This window comes from Arachis ipaensis, chromosome B4 (assembly GCF_059453495.1).
Source record: "Arachis ipaensis isolate K30076 ecotype BB chromosome B4, ASM5945349v1, whole genome shotgun sequence".
Taxonomy (NCBI): Eukaryota; Viridiplantae; Streptophyta; class Magnoliopsida; order Fabales; family Fabaceae; genus Arachis; species Arachis ipaensis.
The window spans coordinates 71,185,393-71,210,748 of record NC_142439.1 but is presented as its reverse complement, the minus strand read 5'-3'; the positions used below and the strand labels follow the sequence as shown (position 1 = coordinate 71,210,748).

Below are 25,356 nucleotides of genomic sequence, written 5' to 3'. Positions count from 1 at the left end.
ATGGAAGAAGCATCTCAATCCCTACCATTGGAGCAAACAATTTTGAGCTGAAACCTCAATTAGTTTCTCTGATGCAACAGAACTGCAAGTTTCATGGAATTCCATCAGAAGATCCTTTTCAGTTCTTAACTAAATTCTTGCAGATCTGTGATACTGTTCAGACCAATGGGGTTGATCCCGAGGTCTACAGGCTTATGCTTTTCCCGTTTGCTATAAGAGACAGAGCTAGAATATGGTTGGACTCTCAACCTAAAGACAGCCTGAACTCTTGGGATAAGCTGGTCACGACTTTCTTAGCCAAGTTCTTTCCTCCTCAAAAGCTTAGTAAGCTTAGAGTGGATGTTCAAACCTTCAAACAGAAAGAAGGTGAGTCCCTCTATAAAGCTTGGGAGAGATACAAGGAACTGACCAAAAAGTGTCCTTCTGACATGCTTTCAGAATGGACCATCCTGGATATATTCTATGATGGTCTGTCTGAACTATCAAAGATGTCACTGGACCATTCTACAAGTGGATCCATTCACCTAAAGAAAACTCCTGCAGAAGCTCAAGAACTCATTGACATGGTTGTAAATAACCAGTTCATGTACACTTCTGAAAGGAATCCTGTGAGTAATGGGATGCTTATGAGGAAGGAAGTTCTTGAAATTGATACTCTGAATGCCATATTGGCTCAGAACAAAATATTGACTCAGCAAGTTAATATGATTTCTTAGAGTCTGAATGATTGAAGGAATCATCCAACAGTACTATAGAGGCATCTTCTGAAGAAGAAGCTTATGATCCTGAGAACCATGCAATAGCAGAGGTGAATTACATGGGTGAACCCTATGGAAACACCTATAATCTCTCATGGAGAAATCATCCAAATTTCTCATGGAAGGATCAACAAAATTCTCAACAAGGCTTTAATAATGGTGGAAGAAATAGGTTTAGCAATAGCAAGCCTTTTCCATCATCCACTCAGCAACAGACAGAGAATTCTGAGCAGAATCCATCTAGCTTAGCAAACATAGTCTCTGATCTATCTAAGGCCACTTTCAGTTTCATGAATGAAACAAGGTCCTCCATTAGAAATTTGGAGGCACAAGTGGGCCAGCTGAGTAAAAGGATCACTGAAACTCCTCCTAGTACTCTCCCAAGCAATACAGAAGAAAATCCAAAGAAAGAGTGCAAGGCCATTGATTTGACCATCATGGCCGAACCTACAAGGGAGGAGGAGGACGTGAATCCTAGTGAGGAAGACCTCCTGGGACGTTCAGTGACCAATAAGAAGTTTCCCTTTGAGGAACCAAAGGAATCTGAGGCTCATCTAGAGACCATAGAGATTCCATTGAACCTCCTTTTACCATTCATGAGCTCTGATGACTATTCATCTTCTGAAGAAGATGAAGACATTGCTGAAGAGCAATTTGCTTAGTATTTAGGAGCTATCATGAAGCTGAATGCCAAATTATTTGGTAATGAGACTTGGGAGGATGAACCTCCATTGCTCATCAAGGAACTAAATGCCTTGGTTCAACACACTTTACCTCAAAAGAAACAGGATCCTCGTAAATTCCTAATTCTCTGTAACATAGGCACCATGACCTTTGAGAAAGCTCTGTGTGACCTGGGGTCAGGAATAAACTTAATGCCACTCTCTGTAATGGAGAAACTTGGGATCTTTGAGGTGTAAGCTGCCAGAATCTCTTTAGAGATGGCAGACAACTCATGAAAACAGGCTTATGGACAAGTAGAGGATGTGTTAGTAAAGGTTGAAGGCCTTTACATCCTTGCTGATTTCATAATTCAAGACACTGGGAAGGATGAGGATGAATCCATCATCCTTGGAAGACCCTTCCTAGCAACAGAAAGAGCTGTGATTGATGTGGACAGAGGAGAATTGGTCCTTCAACTGAATGAGGACAACCTTGTGTTTAAAACTCAAGGATCTCCTTCTGTAACCCTAGAGAGGAAGCATGAAAAGCTTCTCTCACTGCAGAGTCAACCAAAGCCCCCACAGTCAAACTCTAAGTTTGGTGTTGGGAGGTTCCAACAATGCTCTGAACATCTGTGAGGCTCCATGAGAGCTCACTGTCAAGCTATTGACATTAAAGAAGCACTTGTTGGGAGGCAACCCAATGTTATTTAATTATATCTATTTTATTTTTATTGTTATTTTCATGTTTTATTAGGTGGATGATCAGGTGGAGTCACAAAAACTACTGAAAAATAAAAAATAGAATGAAAAAATAGCACACCCTGGAGGAGGAGCATTCTGGTGTTTAAACGCCAGAAAAGAGCATCTGTCTAGCATTTAACACCAGAAACAAGCACCAAGCTGGCATTTAACGCCAGAAACAGGCAGCAGTCTAGTGTTAAACGCCAGGATTGCACAGCAAAGGCATTTTACACGCCTAATTAGAGCAGGGATGTTAAGTCTTTGACCCCACTGGATCTGTGGACCCCACAGGATCCCCATCTACCCCCCCTCTTTCTTCTTTTGCTCGATGACGAGCAAACATTTTAAGTTTGGTGTGGTAAAAGCATTGCTTTTTGTTTTTCCATAACCATTAATGGCACCTAAAGCCAGAGAAACCTCAAGAAAGAGGAAAGGGAAGGCAAAAGCTTCCACCTCCGAGTCATGAGAGATGGAGAGATTCATCTCAAGGATCCATAGCTCAGTAGTAGAGCATTTGACTGCACATCAAGAGAGCCCACTCATGGACCTCAACAAGAGCATGAGGAAATTCCTCATCATGAAATCCCTGAGATGCCTCAGGGGATGCACTTTCCTCCACAGAACTATTAGGAGCAAATCAACACTTCCCTAGGAGAATTAAGTTCCAACATGGGACAACTAAGAATGGAGCACCAAGAGCACTCCATCATCCTCCATGAGATTAGAGAAGATCAAAGAGCTATGAGGGAGGAGCAACAAAGGCAAGGAAGAGACATAGAGGAGCTCAAAAGCACCATTGGTTCTTCAAGAAGAGGAAGACGCCATCCTCACTAAGGTGGACTCATTCCTTAATCTCCTTGTCTATTTATTTTACTATTTTTCGATTTTTGAGCTTTATGTTTTATTTATGTTTGTGTCTCTACTAATGATCACTAGTGTCTAAGTGTCTATGCCTTAAAGTTATGAATATGAATCCATCACCTCTCTTAAATGAAAAAAATGTTCTAAAAACAAAAGAACAAGAAGCACATGGTTTCGAATTCATCCTTCAAACTAGTTTAATTATTTTGATGTGGTGACAATACCTTTTGTTTTCTGAATGAATGCTTGAACAGTGCATATGTCTTTTGAAATTATGGTTTATGAATGTTAAATATGTTGGCTCTTGAAGAATGATGAAAAAGGAGACATGTTATTTGATAATCTAAAAAATCATAAAATTGATTCTTGAAGCAAGAAAAAGCAGTGAATACAAAAGCTTGCGAAAAAAAAAGAGAAAAGAAAAAATGGCGAAAAAAAAGAGAAAGAAAAGGAGAAGAAAAAGCAAGCAGAAAAAGCCAAAAGCTCTTTAAACCAAAAGGCAAGAGCAAAAAGCAAATAGCCCTTAAAACCAAAAGGCAAGGGTAATAAAAAGGATCCAAGGCTTTGAGTATCAGTGGATAGGAGGGCCTAAAGGAATAAAATCCTGGCCTAAGCGGCTAAACCAAGCTGTCCCTAACCATGTGCTTATGGCGTGAAGGTGTCAAGTGAAAACTTGAGACTGAGCAGTTAAAGTCAAGGTCCAAAGCAAAAAAAAAGAGTGTGCTTAAGAACCCTGGACACCTCTAATTGGGGACTTTAGCAAAGCTGAGTCACAATCTGAAAAGGTTCACCCAGTTATGTGTCTGTGGCATTTATGTATCCGGTGGTAATACTGGAAAACAAAGTGCTTAGGGCCACGGCCAAGACTCATAAAGTAGCTGTGTTCAAGAATCAACATACTGAACTAGGAGAATCAATAACACTATCTGAATTCTAAGTTCCTATAGATGCCAATCATTCTGAACTTCAATGGATAAAGTGAGATGCCAAAACTATTCAAGAGGCAAAAAGCTACAAGTCCCGCTCATCTGATTGGAGCTAAGTTTCATCGATATTTTGGAATTTATAGTATATTCTCTTCTTTTTATCCTATTTGGTTTTCAGTAGCTTGGGGACAAGCAATAATTTAAGTTTGGTGTTGTGATGAACGGATAATTTATACGCTTTTTGGCATTGTTTTTACATAGTTTTTAGTATGATTTAGTTATTTTTAGTATAATTTTATTAGTTTTTAAATAAAATCATATTTCTGGACTTTACTATTAGTTTTTAGTATAAAATCATATTTTGTTTGTGTGTTTTTCTGTGATTTCAGGTATTTTCAGATTCAGAGGCCGAAGAAGGACTGCAGATGCTGTTGGATTCTGACCTCCCTACACTCAAAGTAAATTTTCTGGAGCTACAGAACTCCAAATGGTGCGCTCTCAATTGCATTAAAAAGTAGACATCCAGGGCTTTCTAGCAATATATAATAGTCCATACTTTTCCCGAGTTTAGATGACGCAAACTGGTGTTCAACGCTAGTTCCATGTTGCATTCTGGAGTTAATCGCCAGAAACAGGTTGCAAAGTGGAGTTAAATGCCAGAAACAGGTTATAAACTAGCGTTCAACTCCAAGAAAGACCTCTCCACATGAAAGCTTCAATGCTCAGCCCAAGCACACACCAAGTGGGCCCCAGAAGTGGATTTCAGCATCATTTACTTATCTCTGTAAACCCTAGTAACTAGTTTAGCATAAATAGGACTTTTTACTATTGTATTAGACATCTTGGGATGTCTAGTTCTCAGATCATGGGGGCTGGCCTCTCGGCCATGCCTGGACCTTATCACTAATGTATTTTTAACGGTAGAGTTTCTACACACCATAGATTAAGGTGTGGAGCTCTGCTGTTCCTTGAGTATTAATGCAAAGTACTATTATTTTTCTATTCAATTCAAGCTTATTCCTATTCTAAGATGTTCATTCGCACCCAAGAACATGATGAATGTCATGATTATGTGACGCTCATCACCATTCTCACTTATGAACATGTGCCTGACAAACACTTCCGTTCTACATGCAAACAAGCTAGAATGAATATCTCTTAGATATCTAATACAGAGGACCGAGTCCGAGATATTAGATTTTTCGTGGTATAAGTTAGAACCCATGGATGGCCATTCCTGAGATCCGGAAAGTCTAAACCTTGTCTGTGGTATTCCGAGTAGGATCTGGGAAGGGATGGCTGTGACGAGCTTCAAACTCGCGAGTGCTGGGCGTAGTGACAGATGCAAAAGGATAGTAAATCCTATTCCAGTATGATCGAGAACCGACAGATGATTAGCCATGCAGTGACAGCGCATTGGACCATTTTCACAGAGAGGACGGGATGTAGCCATTGACAACGGTGATGCCCAACATACAGCTTGACATGGAAAGGAGTAGGAATCATTGGATGAAGACAGCAGGAAGGCAAAGGTTCAGGAGGAACGAAAGCATCTCTATACGCTTATCTGAAATTCTCACTAATGAATTACATAAGTATCTCTATCCTAGTTTATATTTTATTTTTATTTATTATCACTTCACCATAACCAATTGAATCCGCCTGACTGAGATTTATAAGGTGACCATAGCTTGCTTCAAGCCGACAATCTCCATGGGATCGACCCTTACTCACGAAAGGTTTATTACTTGGACGACCTAGTGCACTTGCTGGTTAGTTGTGCGAAGTTGTGACAAAGTGTGATTCACGTTTGAGAGCACCAAGTCTTTGGCGCCAGTGTGGAGGATCGCAATTTCTCATACCAGAAAGTCGTGTCCAGCTTATCCCAAGAGTTCAGGCTATCTTTAGGTTGAGAGTCCAACCATATTCTAGCTCTGTCTCTTACAGCAAACGGGAAAAGCATAAGCCTGTAGACCTCGGGATCAACCCCATTGGTCTTAACAGTATCACAGATCTACAAGAATTCAGTTAAGAACTGAAAAGGATCTTCTGATGGAAGTCCATGAAACTTGCAGTTCTGTTGCATCAGAGAAACTAATTGAGGTTTAAGCTCAAAATTGTTTGCTCCATTGGCAGGGATTGAGATGCTTCTTCCATGTAAATTAGAATTTGGTGCAGTAAAGTCACCAAGCATCTTCCTTGCATTGTTATTATTTTCGGCCATGTCTCCTTCTTTTTCGAAAATTTCTGTCAGATTTTCTCCAGAGAGTTGTGCTTTAGCTTCCCTTAACTTCCTCTTCAGAGTCCTTTCAGGTTCAGGATCAGCTTTAACAAGAATGTTCTTATCCTTGTTCCTGCTTATATGAAAAAGAAGAGAACAGAAAATAATAGGGATCCTCTTTACCACAGTAGAGAGGTTCCTTTATGTGAGTAGAAGAGAAGAATAAAAGAAGGGGAAGAGAAAAACTCGAACATAGAGAGGAAGATGGTGTTCGTATTTTTGGGTGGAGGAGAAGTGTTAGTAGATGAATAAATAAATAGAAGGAGATGAGAGAGGAAAGAATTCGAAAATTAAACAAAATAAAAATAAAAATATTTTTGTTTTAATTTGAAATTAAAGTTAAAATTCGAAAATTAGAAAAAAATGAAATTAATTTAAAACAATTAGTTAATTAAAATTGAATTTTGAAAAAGAAGGAAGGGATTTTCGAAAATTAGAGAGAGAGAGTTAGTTAGGTAGTTTTGAAAAAGATAAGAATCGAACAAAAAGTTAAGTGGTTAATTGAAAAAGATTTGAAAATCAAATGTTGAAAAGATAAGAAGTTAGGAAAGATTTTGAAATTAATTTTGAAAAAGATGTGATTGAAATTTATTTTGAAAAAGATTTGAAAAGGAAATTGAAAAGATTTTATTTTCGAAATTAAAGTTGATTACTTGACTAACAAGAAACAAAAAGATAGGATTTTAAAATTTAAAGATTGAACCTTTCTTACTAGACAAGTAACAAACTTAAAATTTTTTTTTGAATCAATCACATTAATTGTTAATAAAGATTTTGAAATTATGAAACAAAATAAGAAAAAGATTTTTGAAAATCAATTTGGAATTTTTGAAAGTTATGAAAAAAAATGAAAAAGATTTGATTTTTGAAAAAGATTTTGAAAAAGATAGGATTTTTAAATAGAAAAATTGATTTGACTCATAAGAAACAACTAAATTTTAAAAAGTTTTGAAAAAGTCAACTCAAATTTTCGAATTTTATGAGAAGAAAAGGGAAAGATATTTTTTTTTATTTTTGAGTTTTTTAATGATGGAAGAGAAAAACATGAAAAAGACTCAATGCATGAAAGTTTTGGATAAAAACAAATGATGCATGCAAGAACGCTATGAATGTCAAGATGAACACCAAGAACACTTCGAATGTCAAGATGAACACCAAGAACTTATTTTTGAAAATTTTGAAGAAAAGAAAAACATGTAAGGCACCAAACTTAGAAATTTTTCATGTATAGATACTAACAAATTGAAAATGCATATGAAAATCAACAAAAAACACAAAACAAGAAAATATGAAGATCAAACAAGAAGACTTGTCAAGAACAACTTGAAGATCTTGAAGAACACATGCATGAGTTTTCAAAAAATGCAAGAAGGAGATAAACATGCAATTGACACCAAACTTAAAATTTGACTCAAGACTCAAACAAGCAACACAAAAATATTTTTGATTTTATGATTTTATAAATTTTTTTGGATTTTCGAAAATTAATTGAAAAAAGAAAAACAAGGATTTCAAAATTTTTAATAGGAATTCCAGGAATCTTGCAATGTTAGTCTAAAGCTCTGGTCCAGGAATTAGACATGGCTCACTAGCCAGCCAAGCTTTCAGTGAAAGCTCCGGTCCAAAATACTAGACATGGCCAGTGGCTAGCCAAGCTTCAGTAGATATTGCCTACCTCCCATGTATACAACAACTATGTGTGTAACTGCCAAATGGGTGAAGATCAACAAGCTCTTGTGATGATAAGTTGAAGCCCCAGTCCAAAAGATTAGACATGGCTTACAGCCAGCCAGGATTCAACAAATCATCATGAAACACTAGAATTCATTCTTAAAAATTCTGAAGAAAAATATATTTTTTGAAAATATTTATTTTTATTTTTTTTGAAATTAAGAATAATAAAAACAAAAAGCTTAAAATTAAAATAAATTTACCTAATCTGAGTAATGAGATGAACCGTCAGTTGTCCAAACTCGAACAATCCCTGGCAACGGCGCCAAAAACTTGGTGCACGAAATTGTGATCATCAACAATGGCGCCAAAGACTTGGTGCTCTCAAACGTGAATCACACTTTGTCACAACTTCGCACAACTAACCAGCAAGTGCACTGGGTCGTCCAAGTAATAAACCTTACGTGAGTAAGAGTCGATCCCACGGAGATTGTCAGCTTGAAGCAAGCTATGGTCACCTTGTAAATCTCAGTCAAGCAGATTCAAATGGTTATAGCGAATTGATAATTAAAACATAATTAAAATAAAAAATAGGATAGAGGTACTTATGTAATTCATTGGTGAGAATTTCAGATAAGCGTATGGAGATGCTTTTGTTCCTCCTGAACCTCTGCTTTCCTGCTGTCTTCATCCAATCATTCCTACTCCTTTCTATGGCAAGCTGTATGTTGGGCATCACCGTTGTCAATGGCTACATCCCGTCCTCTCAGTGAAAATGGTCCAGTGCGCTGTCACTGCATGGCTAATCATCTGTCGGTTCTCGATCATACTGGAATAGGATTTAATCATCCTTTTGCATTTATTACTACGCCCAGCACTCGCGAGTTTGAAGCTCGTCACAACCATCCCTTCCCAGATCCTACTCGGAATACCATAGACAAGGTTTAGACTTTTCGGATCTCAGAAATGGCCGTCCATGGATTCTAACTTATACCACGAAGATTCTAATATCTCGGACTCGGTCCCCTGTATTAGATACCTAAGAGATACTCATTCTATCTCATCTTCATGTAGAACGGAAGTGGTTGTCAGGAACGCGTTCATAGGTGAGAATGGTGATGAGCGTCTGATAAACCACTATTTTATGGCTTATCTTGTGCTCAATTGAGTGGATTTCATCAACTCTTTACCCACTTATTCATAATATTTGCATGGTTTTACATTTACCTTCCTAATTATGTGCTTTGATTGAAAACATGCTTCTTTGATCTTATATTTGCTTATTATTAATCCTCTTTTATTACCATTAGATGCCTTGATATGTGTGTTAAGTGTTTTCAGATATTATAAGGCAGGAATGGCTTGGAGGATGGGAAGAAAGCATGCAAAAGTGGAAGGAATACAATAAGTTGGAGAAGTTGCTAAGCTATCCAGCCTGACCTCTTCACACTCAAACGACTATAACTTTAGCTACAGAGGTCCAAACGATGCGGTTCCAGTTGCGTTGGAAAGCTAACGTCCGGGGCTTCGATTTGATATATAATATACTATAGTTCCCTTGACGCTAGGCGACGCGACCGCATGATCTATGCGGCCGCGTCACAGTGACGGAAATCCAGCGTGGCAAAATTCGAAACCAGCTAATTCTGGACTGTTTCTGACCCAGTTTGCGGCCCAGAAAACACAGATTAGAAGCTATAAAGTGGGGGACTAAACCCATTCATAAAGAGAGCTTGCATATTTTACTTTTCAATGATTTAGATTTAGTTGAGAGGGAGATCTTCTCTCTCTCTTTTAGGATTTAGGATTTCTTCTTGTTTTAAGAGTAACTCTGGATCCCAAGTTTAATGTTCTTTTATTTTAGTTTTACTTTTATTTATTTATTCCAACATTTGAATTGATTATTATAATTTGATTTAAGAATTCTTCCATGTTATAGACTGTTATTTGAATTAATGATAATTGAGGTATTTTCAGTTCATGATTGTTCTCTTCGATTTAAGTTACCATTGCTTCCCATCTAAGGATATTTTTATTATTCCAGCAATTTTACTTTTTCCCCTTTTGGTTCTGGTTAAGAATTTAGTAACTCAACAGTTATTAAACTCAACATAATTGATAATCGTTATCTTGCTAATTGAGCTGAACTTGAGTAATCCCAACCTTTTCTTAGGAAATAAATAGGATTCAAAGGTCAATTTAATTAGTCCCTTGACTTTCCCTTGCCCTAGTACAGGTTGATCAAGTGGAGTTTAGATTCAACTTTCATTATAGTTGAGAGAGATAACTACGTTGGACCTCCAACTTCTCTTACCTTGCCAAAAGTCTGCTTTATAGTATTCATTTATTTTAATTGCCATTTACTTTACTTGTCATTTAAATTACTTGCTTCTCATCTTCTAAACCCTGATTACAACCTTTATAGCCAATAGTAAGAACATACTTCCTCGCAGTTCCTTGAGAAGACGACCCGAGGTTTGAATACTCGGTTAACAATTTCTAAAGGGGTTTGTTACTTGTGACACCCAAAACGTTTGTATGAAGGGATTTTTGTCGGTTTAGAGACTATATCTACAACGCAACTGTTTCTATGAATCTCTTTACTGGTAAAAAACCTCTCATCAAAATGGCGACGTTGCCGGGGAATTGCAAACGTGTGCCTTATTATTGGTTATTGTAAATATTTTTCTTTTGCTTGTTTATTTGTTTTTATTTTTGATTTTATTTTTTCTTTTTCATAAATTAAGAGGTTATTGGTTTTTATTTAGTTATTAAAAAAATTTTTTTTTCAAAAATTTGTTCTTAGTGTTCATCTTGATCTTCAAGTTGTTCTTCGCGTTCATCTTGACCTTCAAGCTGTTCTTAGTTGTTTTCTTTGTTTTGATCTAAAAATTTGAAATTTGGTGTCATTTTATTGTTTTTCTCTTTCCACATTAAATTCAAAAATATTTTTTATTATTTTTTCGAAAAAAAAAATTTCAGATTTTTATTTTTAAAATTTTTATCTTATCTTATCTTATTTCAAAAATCAAATTTCAAAATTCAAATTTAAATATTTTCAAAATTTAAATTTCAAAAATTTAAAATTCAAATTTCAAAATTCAAATTTCAAAATTTCAAATTTCAAATTTCAAAATTTAATTTTCAAATTCAAAATTTAAATAACCTTTTAATTTAAATTTGTTTTTTTTTTTTATTTTCATTTTTAATTTTTATTTTGCTACTATGAACTCTCACTCCTTTGGCTATGAGTTTGGTTACAATTATGTTGCAGGAAGAAGAAATTACAATGAGAACAGGCATCAAGGTTGGAACAATCAAAGATGGGAGGAGGCACAAGAATTTAATCAACCCTCGTGGCAACAACCACCTTCAATGGACTATCAACAACCACCCCCATATGCCTATGAACCCTTTCCTCAACATGACTTTGGACCACCACGCTCACAAGCCCCTTTCTGCCATTCACCTCCATATGATCCTAACCCTCATCCACCATACCAACCACCTTATGAACCAAATGAACCCTCCTATCTACCCCAAACCTCCATGGAGAAAGCACTTGCGGATCTAAAGTCTACTATACAAGCTCTCTTCACCCAAATCAGACCACCAAATACCTTCAACAATCAACCCTCAAGCTCTAGTGCACTTCCTTGCCAATCACAGGATAATCTCTCCATCCCATCACCACCATCCATGGAAGAGCACCCACATCCATCAATCCAAAAGCAAGATGATCCCAATTATGCTATTGATATCGAACAGGAAAGAAGGAATCATCTTCGCGAATCCATACTTCATAAAGAGCTAGAGGAGGCCCTACGGGTAAGGGTAGGAGAGACCCTTGAAGATGAAAGAATAGTTGAAAGGAGTTGTCATGGAAAGAAAATCATCGAGGATGAGTATGATTTTATACTTAAACAACTGGACAAAGCATCAATTATTAAAAAGGAAGAAGTAGTTGCAGACTTAAGAGATGCTGTACCTCCATTGGAAAGTCCAATCACAGAGCTTCCTTCCACGGTGTTTGATGTTGATGTTGAGAAGAGCGTACAACCTCCAAGGCAGATCATGGTTGAAGATTTTGTAGAGGTTGATCAAGAGGTAGAAGATGTCAAAGAAGAGCACAAGGGAGTGGAGCTTGAAATTACCTTGCCTAAGTTGTTGGAAACCCCTCCCCCTAAGTTGCCATCATCCTTCACAACATTCAAGTGGGTAAAATTTATATCCCATAGCTTTCTAATCCCACTTGAATATGGGCTACTGGAGACGGATGGTCAACTTAGAGCTCTTTATGGCATTAAGAGTAAGAGGAAGATAGCCAGTGGTAAGAATTGTCCTGCAAGGTTCATTATGGTTGGAAGCTTTAAGTTTAAACGCAAAGGTTGGTGTAGAGCTCAATTGAATGGGTCTAGGAAGCTGTTTGGTAGCTGCAGTGAGAATTCAAATTACTTATCACCCGGCTGGAAAAATACAGATCCCGACAAAAATGGGTGTAAAAGCAAGGTTTGGGATCCTGGAATCTGTTCTAACATCCAACACCCCGGGAGCCTAAGAATCTTTTTGAAGCTGCTCAAGGGTTTTACATGCCTAGTTTGGACCCCCGGAGGTTACTGGAATCACAAACACTGGTGGAGATTCCTGGATGAGTTCAAGCATAAGCCACCATAATAGGAAGCTCAACAAATGTCCAACTTAAGGACTTTAACTAAAAGTGCTAGGTGGGAGACAACCCACCATGGTATGATCGTTCCTTTTTTTTTCAATTTTATTTAGTTTTATTTGTTTTTGAGTTTTATTTTATTTTATTATATTGAACCTGGAGTTTTGCATCACATTCACATTAACACTGCATTCTGCATATTTTTTTCAGATTATTTAAAAAAAAAAAGTGCCACGTGACGCGACCGCATCAGCGACGCGTCCGCGTCGCAAGGAGAGAAGAGAAAATAAAAACGAACAGAGAGTCACGCTGGAGCGAGGCTGGAGGCGTGCCAGTGGCACAATTCGTCCCACGCGATTACGTCACTGACGCGTCCGCGTCGCAGGGGAATACTGGCCTCCCACGCGATCGCGTGCCCCACGCGGCCGCGTGACCTGGATTTCGACGTCAAAGGGTGCATGGCCGAAAGTTGAGCTGGAGTTGGGCTGGACTCGTGCTGGAAGCCTAAGCCTCACCACGCGAACGCGTGCCCCACGCGTCCGCGTCGTTTTCAAAAGATGGCCATTCACGCGATCGCATGCCCCACGCGATTGCGTCACCCAGATTTTTGGCAAAAAGAGTTTCGAACAGAGAGTTGCGCAACCGCGAGGCTGCACTCGCGCCAATCGCACAAAACAGGCCACGCGATCGCGTGACCCACGCGTCCGCGTCACCTGACCTTCTTGCGCACCACGCCACCGCGTCACTCACGCGTCCGCGTCACAAGCGGCGCACGGATTATCCAGATCAGCCAAATTTCTTATCTTTTCTTCTCTAATCCTTATTTTTCTTATCTTTTCTTATTTCTTTCTTCTTCCTTTCTTATCTTCTTTCCCTTCTCATCTCTCTTATTTTTCTTTTTATTTTATTTTAGTTTATTTACATACTTTCATTCATTGCATTATTTTCATTCGTGTTAGAAATTTATTTGTATCATTATTTCTATATTTTACTTGTGGATTATTAGAGGAATTATTTGACAATTATATTTTTATTTTTAAAAGGTTGCTTGCATGTTCAATTTATTATTTTCATTAGATTATTTACCATGCATGCTATGTGTTTGTGAAAACGCCCGTATGGCATTGCGTACTGCTTTTCAGTATCTTTTATCCTACTACTCTGAATGCCTGCTTTTCATAAACTCCCTTTACTATTGTATTAATTGAAATTAATTGTCAATACAAACGTGATGGTTTGTTACAAAGTATTGCTTGGTCTATGCTACTCATGTCCTTTGCCAGCATGCCAATAAACACCTTGCATTCACTTGTCTTTACATGCACTAGCTATTTTCCATTGTTGGCTTTTCACATGTACTCGCGAGCATGTGATAATGTCAGTGTATCTTAATGTGCATCCATCACCCTCTTTTCCGTTTCCTTTCTTGCTGTATATCTCTTTGAATTTAATTTACTTTCTCTTCCCTTTTTCAGGATGGCCACCAAGAAAGGAAAAGAGAAAGCCATTTCTAAATCAACAGCAAGGAAAGGAACAAAAAGAGCCCCAGCTGAGGAACCACAACCCCCATCCACTTGCACATCTTAGCATGCACCGAGGACGGTGCAATCTTTAAGTGTGGGGAGGTCGATACCGATCTCCGTGGGTTAGTACTTTCTTTTCAACACCAATAATCTTATTTTCTTTATTTGTTCATTGTTGCATCTGCATATTTGATTGCATATTTATTTGATTTTGTGCATTTAGTTACTACTTAGTTAAAATAATAAATCTTTTTTTAAGATCCTATTTTTGAAAAAAAAAAATTTTACTAATTTAAATAAAAATATTTTTCACTAATAAAAATTTTTAAAAATTTTTATGTGTTAAATTTGTTTGAAGTTGTATTTGGAACATAGTTTTTGAGTCAAAGAACACACAACCTGTGAGACTTTGAGCTTATTTACATGGTTACATTATTTAACCATAAATATTTAATTCCTGTGTGTTCCCTTCTCTATGATTGCAATCTATATTTTGTTCCAACCTATATGTCCATTATTTAGTGTATTTACATGTTTGCATATGATTGAGGCCATTGTTTGATTTTAGCTCACTTATCCCAAAATTAGCCTACCTTTTACATCACCCTTGTTAGCCCCCTTGAGCTTTTAAATCCCTTCTATTCTATAACCACATCACTAGCCTTAAGCGAAAAACAAATTAATTATCCCAATTGAATCTTTGGTCAGCTTAAGATAGATATTGTGTATCAAATAAGTGTGGGGAAACTGTGGGAACATGGGTTAATAAAGGAAAAGTATAATGTTTCTAATTTATTTGAATATCAGGAATTTGGGAACCTACTCATGAAAAACCAAAATAGAAAAATAATAGAAAATCCATGTGCATTGATAAGTTACGTTTATTTCTCTAAATAAAAAAAAGAAGAAAAAAAAAAGAGAAAAAAAAGAGAAAAATCCAAAAATACTCAATAAATAAGTAAATAAGGGGACAAAATTACCCCGATATATTAAGTTTAAATAAAAGATCAATGCACATGTGATAAAAAAAATTAAAGAAAAATTTGGTACATGAGTATGGGAATTATACAAAAGTGAGAATTATGGGTAGCTAGGCATGAATTTAAAAGTATATAGAGTATATGTATATTAGGTGAGAGCTTAGGTTAATTGAAGATTCATATTATAGCTCACTTGGCCATACGTATATCCTTACCTTTACCTCAGCCCCATTACAACCTTGAAAAGACCTCATGATGTTTGCATTAGTACATTAAATATTTTTTGATTGGTTAGATGAAGAACAAGGTTTAGAAAGCATGACTAGAGAAGAGTAGAGTGAATAACCCTATACACTTGAGAGATTAGAGTGATATACACTACCAGTGAGGGTTCAGTGCTTAATTCTATGTTCCCTGCTTTCATAAGCTATCTTCTTACAAGTTTACTTGTCTTTTACTGTATAATTTGAATTAGTGAAATCTGATTTATGTTTGTCTTGAAGAGCTTATTTACTTTTTAACCAAGTAGGTAGAATCATTTCACATTTAGTTACATTCATATAGATAGGATTGCATTTCATACATTCTATCATTCCTCTTCACCTTTATAGCTTCTCTTGAGCTTAGCATGAGGACATGCTAATGTTTAAGTGTGGGGAGGTTGATAAACCACTATTTTATGGTTTATCTTGTGCTCAATTGAGTGGATTTCATGAATTCTTTACCCACTTATTCATTATATTTGCATGGTTTTACATTTACCTTCCTAATTATGTGCTTTGATTGAAAACATGCTTCTTTGATCTTATATTTGCTTATTATTAATCCTCTCTTATTACCATTAGATGCCTTGATATGTGTGTTAAGTGTTTTCAGATATTATAAGGCAGGAATGGCTTGGAGGATGGGAAGAAAGCATGCAAAAGTGGAAGGAATACAATAAGTTGGAGAAGTTGCTAAGCTGTCCAGCCTGACCTCTTCGCACTCAAACAGCTATAACTTTAGCTACAGAGGTCCAAACGACGCGGTTCCAGTTGCGTTTGAAAGCTAACGTCCGTGGCTTCGATTTGATATATAATATACTATAGTTCTTCTGACGCTAGGTGACGCGATCGCGTGATCCATGCGGCCGCGTCGCAGTGACGGAAATCCAGCGTGGCAAAATTCGAAACCAGCGAATTCTTGACTGTTTCTGACCCAGTTTGCGGCCCAGAAAATACAGATTAGAGGCTATAAAGTGGGGGACTGCACTCATTCATAAAGAGAGCTCGCATATTTTACTTTTCAATGATTTAGATTTAGTTGAGAGGGAGATCTTCTCTCTCTCTTTTAGGATTTAGGATTTCTTCTTGTTTTAAGAGTAACTCTGGATCCCAGGTTTAATGTTCTTTTATTTTAGTTTTACTTTTATTTATTTATTCCAACATTTGAATTGATTATTATAATTTGATTTAAAAATTCTTCCATGTTACAGACTGTTATTTGAATTAATGATAATTGAGGTATTTTCAGTTCATGATTGTTCTCTTCGATTTAAGTTACCATTGCTTCCCATCTAAGGATATTTTTATTATTCCAGCAATTTTACTTTTTTCCCTTTTGGTTCTGGTTAAGAATTTAGTAACTCAACAGTTATTAAACTCAACATAATTGATAATCGTTATCTTGCTAATTGAGCTGAACTTGAGTAATCCCAACCTTTTCTTAGGAAATAAATAGGATTCAAAGGTCAATTTAATTAGTCCCTTGACTTTCCCTTGCCCTAGTACAGGTTGATCAAGTGGAGTTTAGATTCAACTTTCATTATAGTTGAGAGAGATAACTACGTTGGACCTCCAACTTCTCTTACCTTGCCAAAAGTCTGCTTTATAGTATTCATTTATTTTAATTGCCATTTACTTTACTTGTCATTTAAATTACTTGCTTCTCATCTTCTAAACCCCGATTACAACCTTTATAGCCAATAGTAAGAACATACTTCCTCGCAGTTCCTTGAGAAGACGACCCGAGGTTTGAATACTCGGTTAACAATTTCTAAAGGGGTTTGTTACTTGTGACACTCAAAACATTTGTATGAAGGGATTTTTGTCGGTTTAGAGACTATATCTACAACGCAACTGTTTCTATGAATCTCTTTACTGGTAAAAAACCTCTCATCAGCGTCACATAATCATCACATTCATCATGTTCTTGGGTGCGAATGAACATCTTAGAAAAGGAATAAGCTTGAATTGAATAGAAAAACAATAGTACTTCACATTAATTCATGAAGAACAGCAGAGCTCCACACCTTAATATATGGTGTGTAGAAACTCTACCGTTGAAAATACATAAGTGATGAAGGTTCAGGCATGGCCGAATGGCCAGCCCCCATAAATGTCTAAGATAGCATAAAACTGATCAAAGATGTCTAATACAATAGTAAAAGGTCCTATTTATATCAGACTAGTTACTAGGGTTTATAGAAATGAGTAAATGATGCAGAAATCCACTTCTGGGGCCCACTTGGTGTGTGCTTGGGTTGAGCATTGAGCTTTACACTTGTAGAGGCTTCTCTTGGAGTTGAATGCCAGTTTGTAACCTGTTTCTAGCATTTTACTCCACTTTGCAACCTGTTTCTGGCGTTTAACTCCAGAATTAGACAGGAAGCTGGCGTTGAACGCCAGTTTGCATTGTCTAAACTCAGGCAAAGTATAGACTATTATATATTTCTGAAAAGTCCTAGATGTCTACTTTTCAACGCAATTAAGAGCGCGCCATTTGAACTCTTGTAGCTCCAGAAAATCCACTTTGAGTGCAGGGAGGTCAGAATCCAACAGCATCTGCAGTCCTTCTTCAGCCTCTGAATCTGATTTTTCTCAAGTCCCTCAATTTCAGCCAGAAAATACCTGAAATCACAGAAAAATACACAAACTCATAGTAAAGTCCAAAAATGTTATTTTTATTTTAAAACTAATAAAAATATACTAAAAACTAACTAAATCATACTAAAAACTATGTAAAAACAATGCCAAAAAGCGTATAAATTATCCGCTCATCATGAACTCATGTTGGATTTGGTTTATAATTAATGTAATTTGGTGTTGATGTTTCTTTCATGTTGATCTTGTTTGCTATTATTGATTTCTTGCTTTTGAAGTTATGGGCTTCCTTAAATTTTATCATTTTGTGATGTTTACTTTTATTGCACATTAGGTGTTTGATATAATGCTTCCTATAGTTTTTGAGTAGTTCTCTTGACCCTTGGCCTAGGCTAAGGGATTGAGTGATCTTGAGTCCTTGGGCTTTGTTGAATTGTTAATCTTAGAACCCTTGGGGATCAATTTGATAACCATTGAATCTAGCCTACTACTAAGTCAATTAGTAGCTAGGTTGGAACTTATGGATTGATGTTGATCAAGCCATTTGAAGTACTCCAAGCCTAGGAGTAGACATTACGTACTTAAGGATTTAGTGAGTAGACCTAATGATCTCAGTTCTGCATAATTATCAATGTTTGAATTGTGACAAGGATAGTGATCTCAATTACCTAAGTCATAGCCAAGAGTCCCTTATCTTGCTTCTTTTAATTGCTTGTTTGATTTACTTTTCTTGCCATTTATTTTATTGCCCTCTTGTTAATCAAACCCCCCTTGCTTTCTCATAGCCAATAATTGACCACTTCATTGCTATCCTCGTGAGACGACCCGGAGTCTAAATACTTTAGTTATAAATTCATTGGGGTTTGTACTCGTGACAAAACCATATTCTTAATTTGATGCGAGAGTTGTCTGTTGGTTTGGAGCTATGCTTACAACGAAGTTCTTATTTCTACTAGAGAAATTCTAAACCATCGAGTAAATCTTCTGTGCATCAATGGATCATCACATTCCCTATATTGAAGTACGAGTGAGTATCTTAGAATAGAATCAAGCGTGATTGAATAGAAAACAGTAGTAATTGCATTAATCCATTGATACACAGCAGAGCTCCTCACCCCCACCTGTGGGGTTTAGAGACTCATGCCGTAGAAGATACAATATGAAGTGTAAAATATCATGAGTTCCAAAATGAATATCTAAAAGTAGTTTTTATACTAGACTAGTAACTTAGGTTTACAGAAAATGAGTAACTAAGTGCAGATAGTGCAGAAATCCACTTCCGGGACCCACTTGGTGAGTGTTTGGGCTGAACCTTCAAGCTTTCACGTGCATATGCCTCAAGTTGGAGTTAAACGCCACCCTGGGTGTCAAAATGGGCGTTTAACGCCAAGAAATGTGCCAGTTCTGTCGTTTTACGCCAGAAAAGGGTCTCTGGCTGGCGTTTAATGCCAGTTTAGGCCATCAAATCTCAGGAAAAGTATAGAGTATTATATATTGATGGAAAGCCCAAGATGTCTACTTTCCAACGCAATTGAGAGCATGCCAATTGGGCTTCTGTAGCTCCAAAAAATCCACTTCGAGTGCAGAAGGGTCAGAATCTAACAGCATCTGCAGTCCTTTCTCAGCCTCTGAATCAGATTTTTGCTCAGGTCCCTCAATTTCAGCCAGAAAATACCTGAAATTATAGAAAAACACACAAACTCATAGTAAAGTTCAGAAATGTGATTTTTGCATAAAACTAATAAAAATATAATAAAAAGTAAATAAAACAAACTAAAAACTATGTAAAAACAATTCCAAAAAGGGTATAAATTATCCGCTCATCACAACACCAAACTTAAATTGTTGCTTGTCCCCAAGCTACTAAAAAAAATAGGATAAAAAAAAGAGAATATAAAATAAATTTCAAAAATATCAATGAAGATTAGTTTCAATTAGATGAGCGGGACTAGTAGCTTTTTGCTTCTGAACAGTTTTGACATCTCCCTTTATCCTTTGAAGTTCAGAATGATTGGCATCCATAGGAACTCAGAATTTAGATAGTATTATTGATTCTCCTAGTTCAGTATGTTGATTCTTGAACACAGCTACTTTATGAGTCTTGGCTGTGACCCTAAGCATTTTGTTTTCCAGTATTACCACTGGATACATAAATGCCACAGACACATAACTGGGTGAACCTTTTCAGATTGTGACTCAGCGTTGCTAGAGTCCCCAGGCAGAGGTGCCCAGAGCTCTTAAGCACACTCTTTTTGCTTTGGACCATGACTTTAACTGCTCAGTCTCAAGCTTTTCACTTGACACTTTCACGCCACAAGCACATGGTTAGGGACAGCTTGATTTAGCCGCTTAGGCCAGGATTTTATTCATTTGGGCCCTCCTATCCATTAATGCTCAAAGCCTTGGATCCTTTTTACCCTTGCCTTTTAGTTTAAAGGGTTATTGGCTTTTTCTGCTTGCTTTTTATTTTTTCTTTATTCTTCCTTATTTTTCGCCATTTTTTCGCAAGCTTTGTGTATTTCACTGCTTTTTTTTGCTTCAAGAATCAATTTTATGATTTTTTAGATTATCAATAACATTTCTCTTTTTCATTATTCTTTCAAGAGCCAACAATTTTAACATTCATAAACTTCACTATAAAAAATATGCACTGTTCAAGCATTCATTCAGAAAACAAAATGTATTGCCACCACATCAAAATAATTAAGCTAGTTTTAAGATAAATTTCGAAACTATGCACTTCTTGTTCTTTTGCAATTAAAAATATTTTTCATTTAAGAAAGGTGAGGAATTCATGGAATCATTCATAGCTTTAAGATGTAGACTCTAAACTTTAATGATCATGTAATAAAAATAAGGCATAAAATAAACATAAAAGCAGACAAATAATAAAGGAAAGGAAATTAAGGACATAAAAATAAATGACTCTAATACTAATGCTTATGTAACTCTTAAAATAGGTTTCTAATAATAAAAGTTATCACAGAGTTAGGACTCAACAACCTTCATTTTGAGAGGTAAGTGCTCCTTCAATCTGGGGAACGTCTGGCTCTTCAAGGGACAGCTTCTGGCACTTTAGCTCCTGTATCTCGCGCCCTTGTTTCTCTTATTCTATGAGCAGTTTGCAGAGCATGCTGTTTTGATTCTGCTGCTCTTCTTTGAGTTGATTCACAGCTTCTTGCAGCTTGGTGACAAATGCTTCTAAGCGAGCCCAATAGTCAAATTGAGGAATTTCTGGAAGGAGCTCATGCGCCCCCCTCTTGATGAGGTTATCTTGAATTTGAGGTCCATCCATCACTTTTTCGGTGATTGGGCGTTCAAATGGGATATATTCATCCACACCCATCTGTACCTCCGCATCTTTACATAACAGACTAATCAAGCTTGGGTAGGCCACTTTGGCCTCAGTGGATTCCTTGTTTGCAAACATGTAAATTTCAACAGGGATCAGCTGATGAATCTCTACCTCCTTCCCCAGCATAATACAGTGAATTATCACTGCCCTCTTGATAGTAACTTCAGATCGGCTGCTGGTTGGGATTATAGAACGCCCAATGAAATCCAGCCAACCCCTAGCAACTGGTTAGAGATCTCCTCTCTTTAGCTGATTTGGGACACCTTTTGAATTTGTAATCCACTTGGTTCCAGGGAGGCATATGTCCTCTAGAACTTGATCTAGCCTTTTATCCTTGGCCATTCTCCTGTTAAAGGACTCTGGATCATCTTGTAGTTGAGGAAGTTTGAGAACTTCTCTCACTTTGTCAAATGGAAGTAAATAATCTTCCCTCTGACCATAGTCCGAAAGAAGTAGAAACCAGTTCCCTCTAATCTTTGCTTTTCTGTCATCCACAGATTTGCATAAAATTCCTAGACCATGTTTCTTCCAACATGTATCTCAGGATTAGCCAGGACTTTCCAGCCCTTGTTTTGAATCTGCTCTTGGATCTCCAGGTATTCATCTTCTTTTAGATTGAACCTAACTTCCAGGATCACTGATCTTCTACACACAATTTTGAAATAATGGTCTGTGTGTTCTTTGGTGCAGAAATTCTCATGCATCCAATGTGGTTTTGGATTGCTTTCTTTCTTGTCTCTTGATGCGGTTTGTCTTCCTTTGGGTGCCATGAGATTAGTTTCGGGATCATAGAAATCACACCAAACTTAGAGATTTACTTGCCCTCAAGCAAAATAAAAAGAAAGAAGATGAATAGATGGAGAGAAGGATTCGAATGATGGATGAAGAGAGGCTGGCCGAATGTGTATTTAAAAGGGAGGGAGGGGATGGGTTTCGAATTATTTTTGAAAAAGATAAGATAGAAAGATATGATTGATAAAAGATACAATTTGTATAATTTGAGAGATTTGAAAAAGATATGAGGGAGTTAAATCTAAATTTTTGTGAATGCACCTAAGAAATAAAAGATAAGATGGAGAAATTAAAAATATTTGGAAAGAAATTGGAAAGGTAAATGAGTTTTTTTTTCTTTTAAGAACATTTAAAAAAAAGGATTGAAAAGAGTTTATAAGATTATGAATTTTTGAAATTGGAAATTGAAAGATGAATATTTGTAACATTTTTATGCAGAAAATTATGAATTAAAACATGAAAATTTGAAAAAATTTGAATTGGAAACGAAATTACCTCCCCCTTGCTGTTCTGGCGTTAAACGCCCAGAATGATAGCCATTTTGGCGTTTAACGCCCATCTGGCGGCCATTTTGGGCATTTAACGCCCAGCCAGGCGTTAAATGCTAGAAGTCCTTCTTTAATGGGCGTTTTTCTGAACGCCTAGAATGCTGCCATTTCTGGTGTTAAACGCCCAGAATGCTGCCCATTCTGGCATTTAACGCCCAGAATGATACCTTTACTGGCGTTAAACGCCCAGAATGGTAGCCATTATGGCGTTTAACACCCAAATTGCCTCTTTACTAGCCTTTTAATTCCTGTGAGCTCTTTTTCTCTGTGATTCTTCTGCTTTATGTTCTGAACCTCTATTTTCCTAATTTATTTACTGAAATGTATTAACTAATCATGAGCAACAAAATTAAATAGACTTATATAATTGTTATAAACATCTAATTTTTTATAATGGCTGGGTTGCCTCCTAGCAAGCGCTTCTTTACTGTCTTTAGCTGGACTTTTGCTGAGCTTTTGATTTAGTCTCAGTTTTGAGCAATCTTGCTCAACATTGACTTCAAGATAATATTTGACTCTCTTTCCATTGACAATGAACCTTTTATCAAAGTCCATATCCTGAAGCTCTACATATCCATATGGTGACACGCTTGTAATCACATATGGTCCCTTCCACCGGGATTTCAATTTTCCAGGGAACAATCTGAGCCTAGAGTTAAATAGCAGAACCTTCTGTCCTGGTTCAAAGACTCTAGATGACAGCTTTCTATCATGCCACCTTTTTGCTTTCTCCTTGTAAATTTTAGCATTTTCAAAAGCATTGAGTCTGAACTCTTGCAGCTCATTCAATTGGAATAATCTCTTTTCTCCAGCTAATTTTGCATTAAGGTTTAGGAACCTGGTTGCCCAGTAGGCCTTGTGTTCCAATTCCACTGGTATATGACAGGCTTTTCCATACACAAGCTAGTATGGAGAGGTCCCTATAGGAGTCTTGAATGCTATTCTGTATGCCCACAGAGCATCATCCAGACTTCTTGCCCAATCCCTTCTACGGGTACTTACGGTCCGTTCCAGGATTTGTTTTAGTTCTCTATTTGAGACTTTAGCCTGCCCATTTGTCTGTGGATGATATGGAGTTGCCAGTTTATGGTTAATTCCATATCAGACCAGAGCAGAGTCAAGCTGTTTATTGCAGAAATGAGTGCCTCCATCATTGATCAGTATCCTAGGGACACCGAACCTAATGAAGATATGCTTCTGGAGGAATTTCATCGCTGTCTTAGTATTATTAGTAGGTGTTGCAATTGCCTCTACCCATTTAGATACATAGTCTACTGCCACCAGAATATAAGTGTTTGAATATGATGGTGGGAAAGGCTCCATGAAGTCAATACCCCATACATCAAACAACTCAATCTCTAGGATCTCTTGCTGAGGCATGGCATAGCCGTGAGGCAAATTACCAGCTCTCTGGTAACTGTCACAGTTACGTACAAACTCTCGGGAGTCTCTATAGAGAGTAGGCCAGTAGAAACCACATTGGAGAACCTTTGTGGCTGTTTGCTCACCTCCAAAGTGTCCTCCATATTGTGATCCATGGCAATGCCATAGGATCTTCTGTGCCTCTTCTCTAGGCACGCATCTGCGGATTACTCCGTCTGTACACCTCTTAAAGAGATATGGTTCATCCCACAAGTAGTACTTTGCATCAGAAATCAATTTTTTTATTTGTTGCTTATTGTACTCTTTGGGTATGAATCTCACAGCTTTATAGTTTGCAATGTCTGCAAACCATGATACTTCCTGAATGGCAAAGAGTTGCTCATCCGGAAAAGTTTTAGAGATCTCAATAAGAGGGAGGGACGCTCCTGCTACTGGTTCTATCCGGGACAGGTGATCTGCTACTTGTTTCTCTGTCCTTTTTTTGTCTCTTATTTCTATATCAAACTCTTGCAGAAGCAACACCCATCTTATGAGTATGGGTTTTGAATCCTGCTTTGTGAGGAGATATTTTAGAGCAGCATGGTCAATATACACAATTACTTTTAATCCTACTAAATAAGATCTGAACTTGTCAATGGCATAAACCATTGCAAGCAACTCCTTTTCTGTGGTTGTGTAATTCTTTTGCGTATCATTTAAAATACGGCTAGCATAATAAATGACATGCAGAAGCTTGTTATGCCTCTGTCCCAATACTGCACCAATGGCATGGTCACTGGCATCACACATTTAGTTCAAATGGTAATGTCTAGTCTGGTGCAGAAATGACTAGTGTTGTGACCAGCTTGGCTTTCAGAGTCTCAAACGCCTGCAGACACTCTATGTCAAAGATAAATGGCGTGTCAGCAGCTAGCAGATTACTCAGAGGTTTTGCAATTTTTGAAAAATCCTTTATAAACCTCCTATAGAATCCTGCATGCCTAAGAAAGCTTCTGATTGCCTTAACATTGGCAGGTGGTGGTAATTTTTCAATTACCTCTACCTTAGCTTGATCGACCTCTATTCCCTTGTTTGAAATTTTGTGCCCAAGGACAATTCCTTCAGTCACCATAAAGTGACATTTTTCCCAGTTTAAAACCAGGTAGTCTCTTGGCACCTTTTCAGAACAAGTGCTAGATGGTCAAGACAGGAGATGAATGAGTCTCCAAATATTGAGAAGTCATCCATGAAGACTTCCAGAAATTTTTCTACCATATCAGAGAAAATAGAGAGCATGCACCTCTGAAAGGTTGCAGGTGCATTGCACAGACCAAATGGCATCCTTCTGTAGGCAAATACTCCAGAA

The 25,356-nt window shown here is 37.2% G+C and overlaps 1 non-coding gene across 1 annotated transcript; it reads right to left on the bottom strand.

Annotated features, from left to right (window-relative positions):
- Positions 1 to 326: 326 nt before the first annotated feature.
- LOC148567865 (small nucleolar RNA R71) lies at positions 327 to 434 on the bottom strand. The gene has a single exon (XR_015881545.1). It is a non-coding gene; the product is annotated as a small nucleolar RNA R71 (small nucleolar RNA).
- Positions 435 to 25,356: the final 24,922 nt, after the last annotated feature.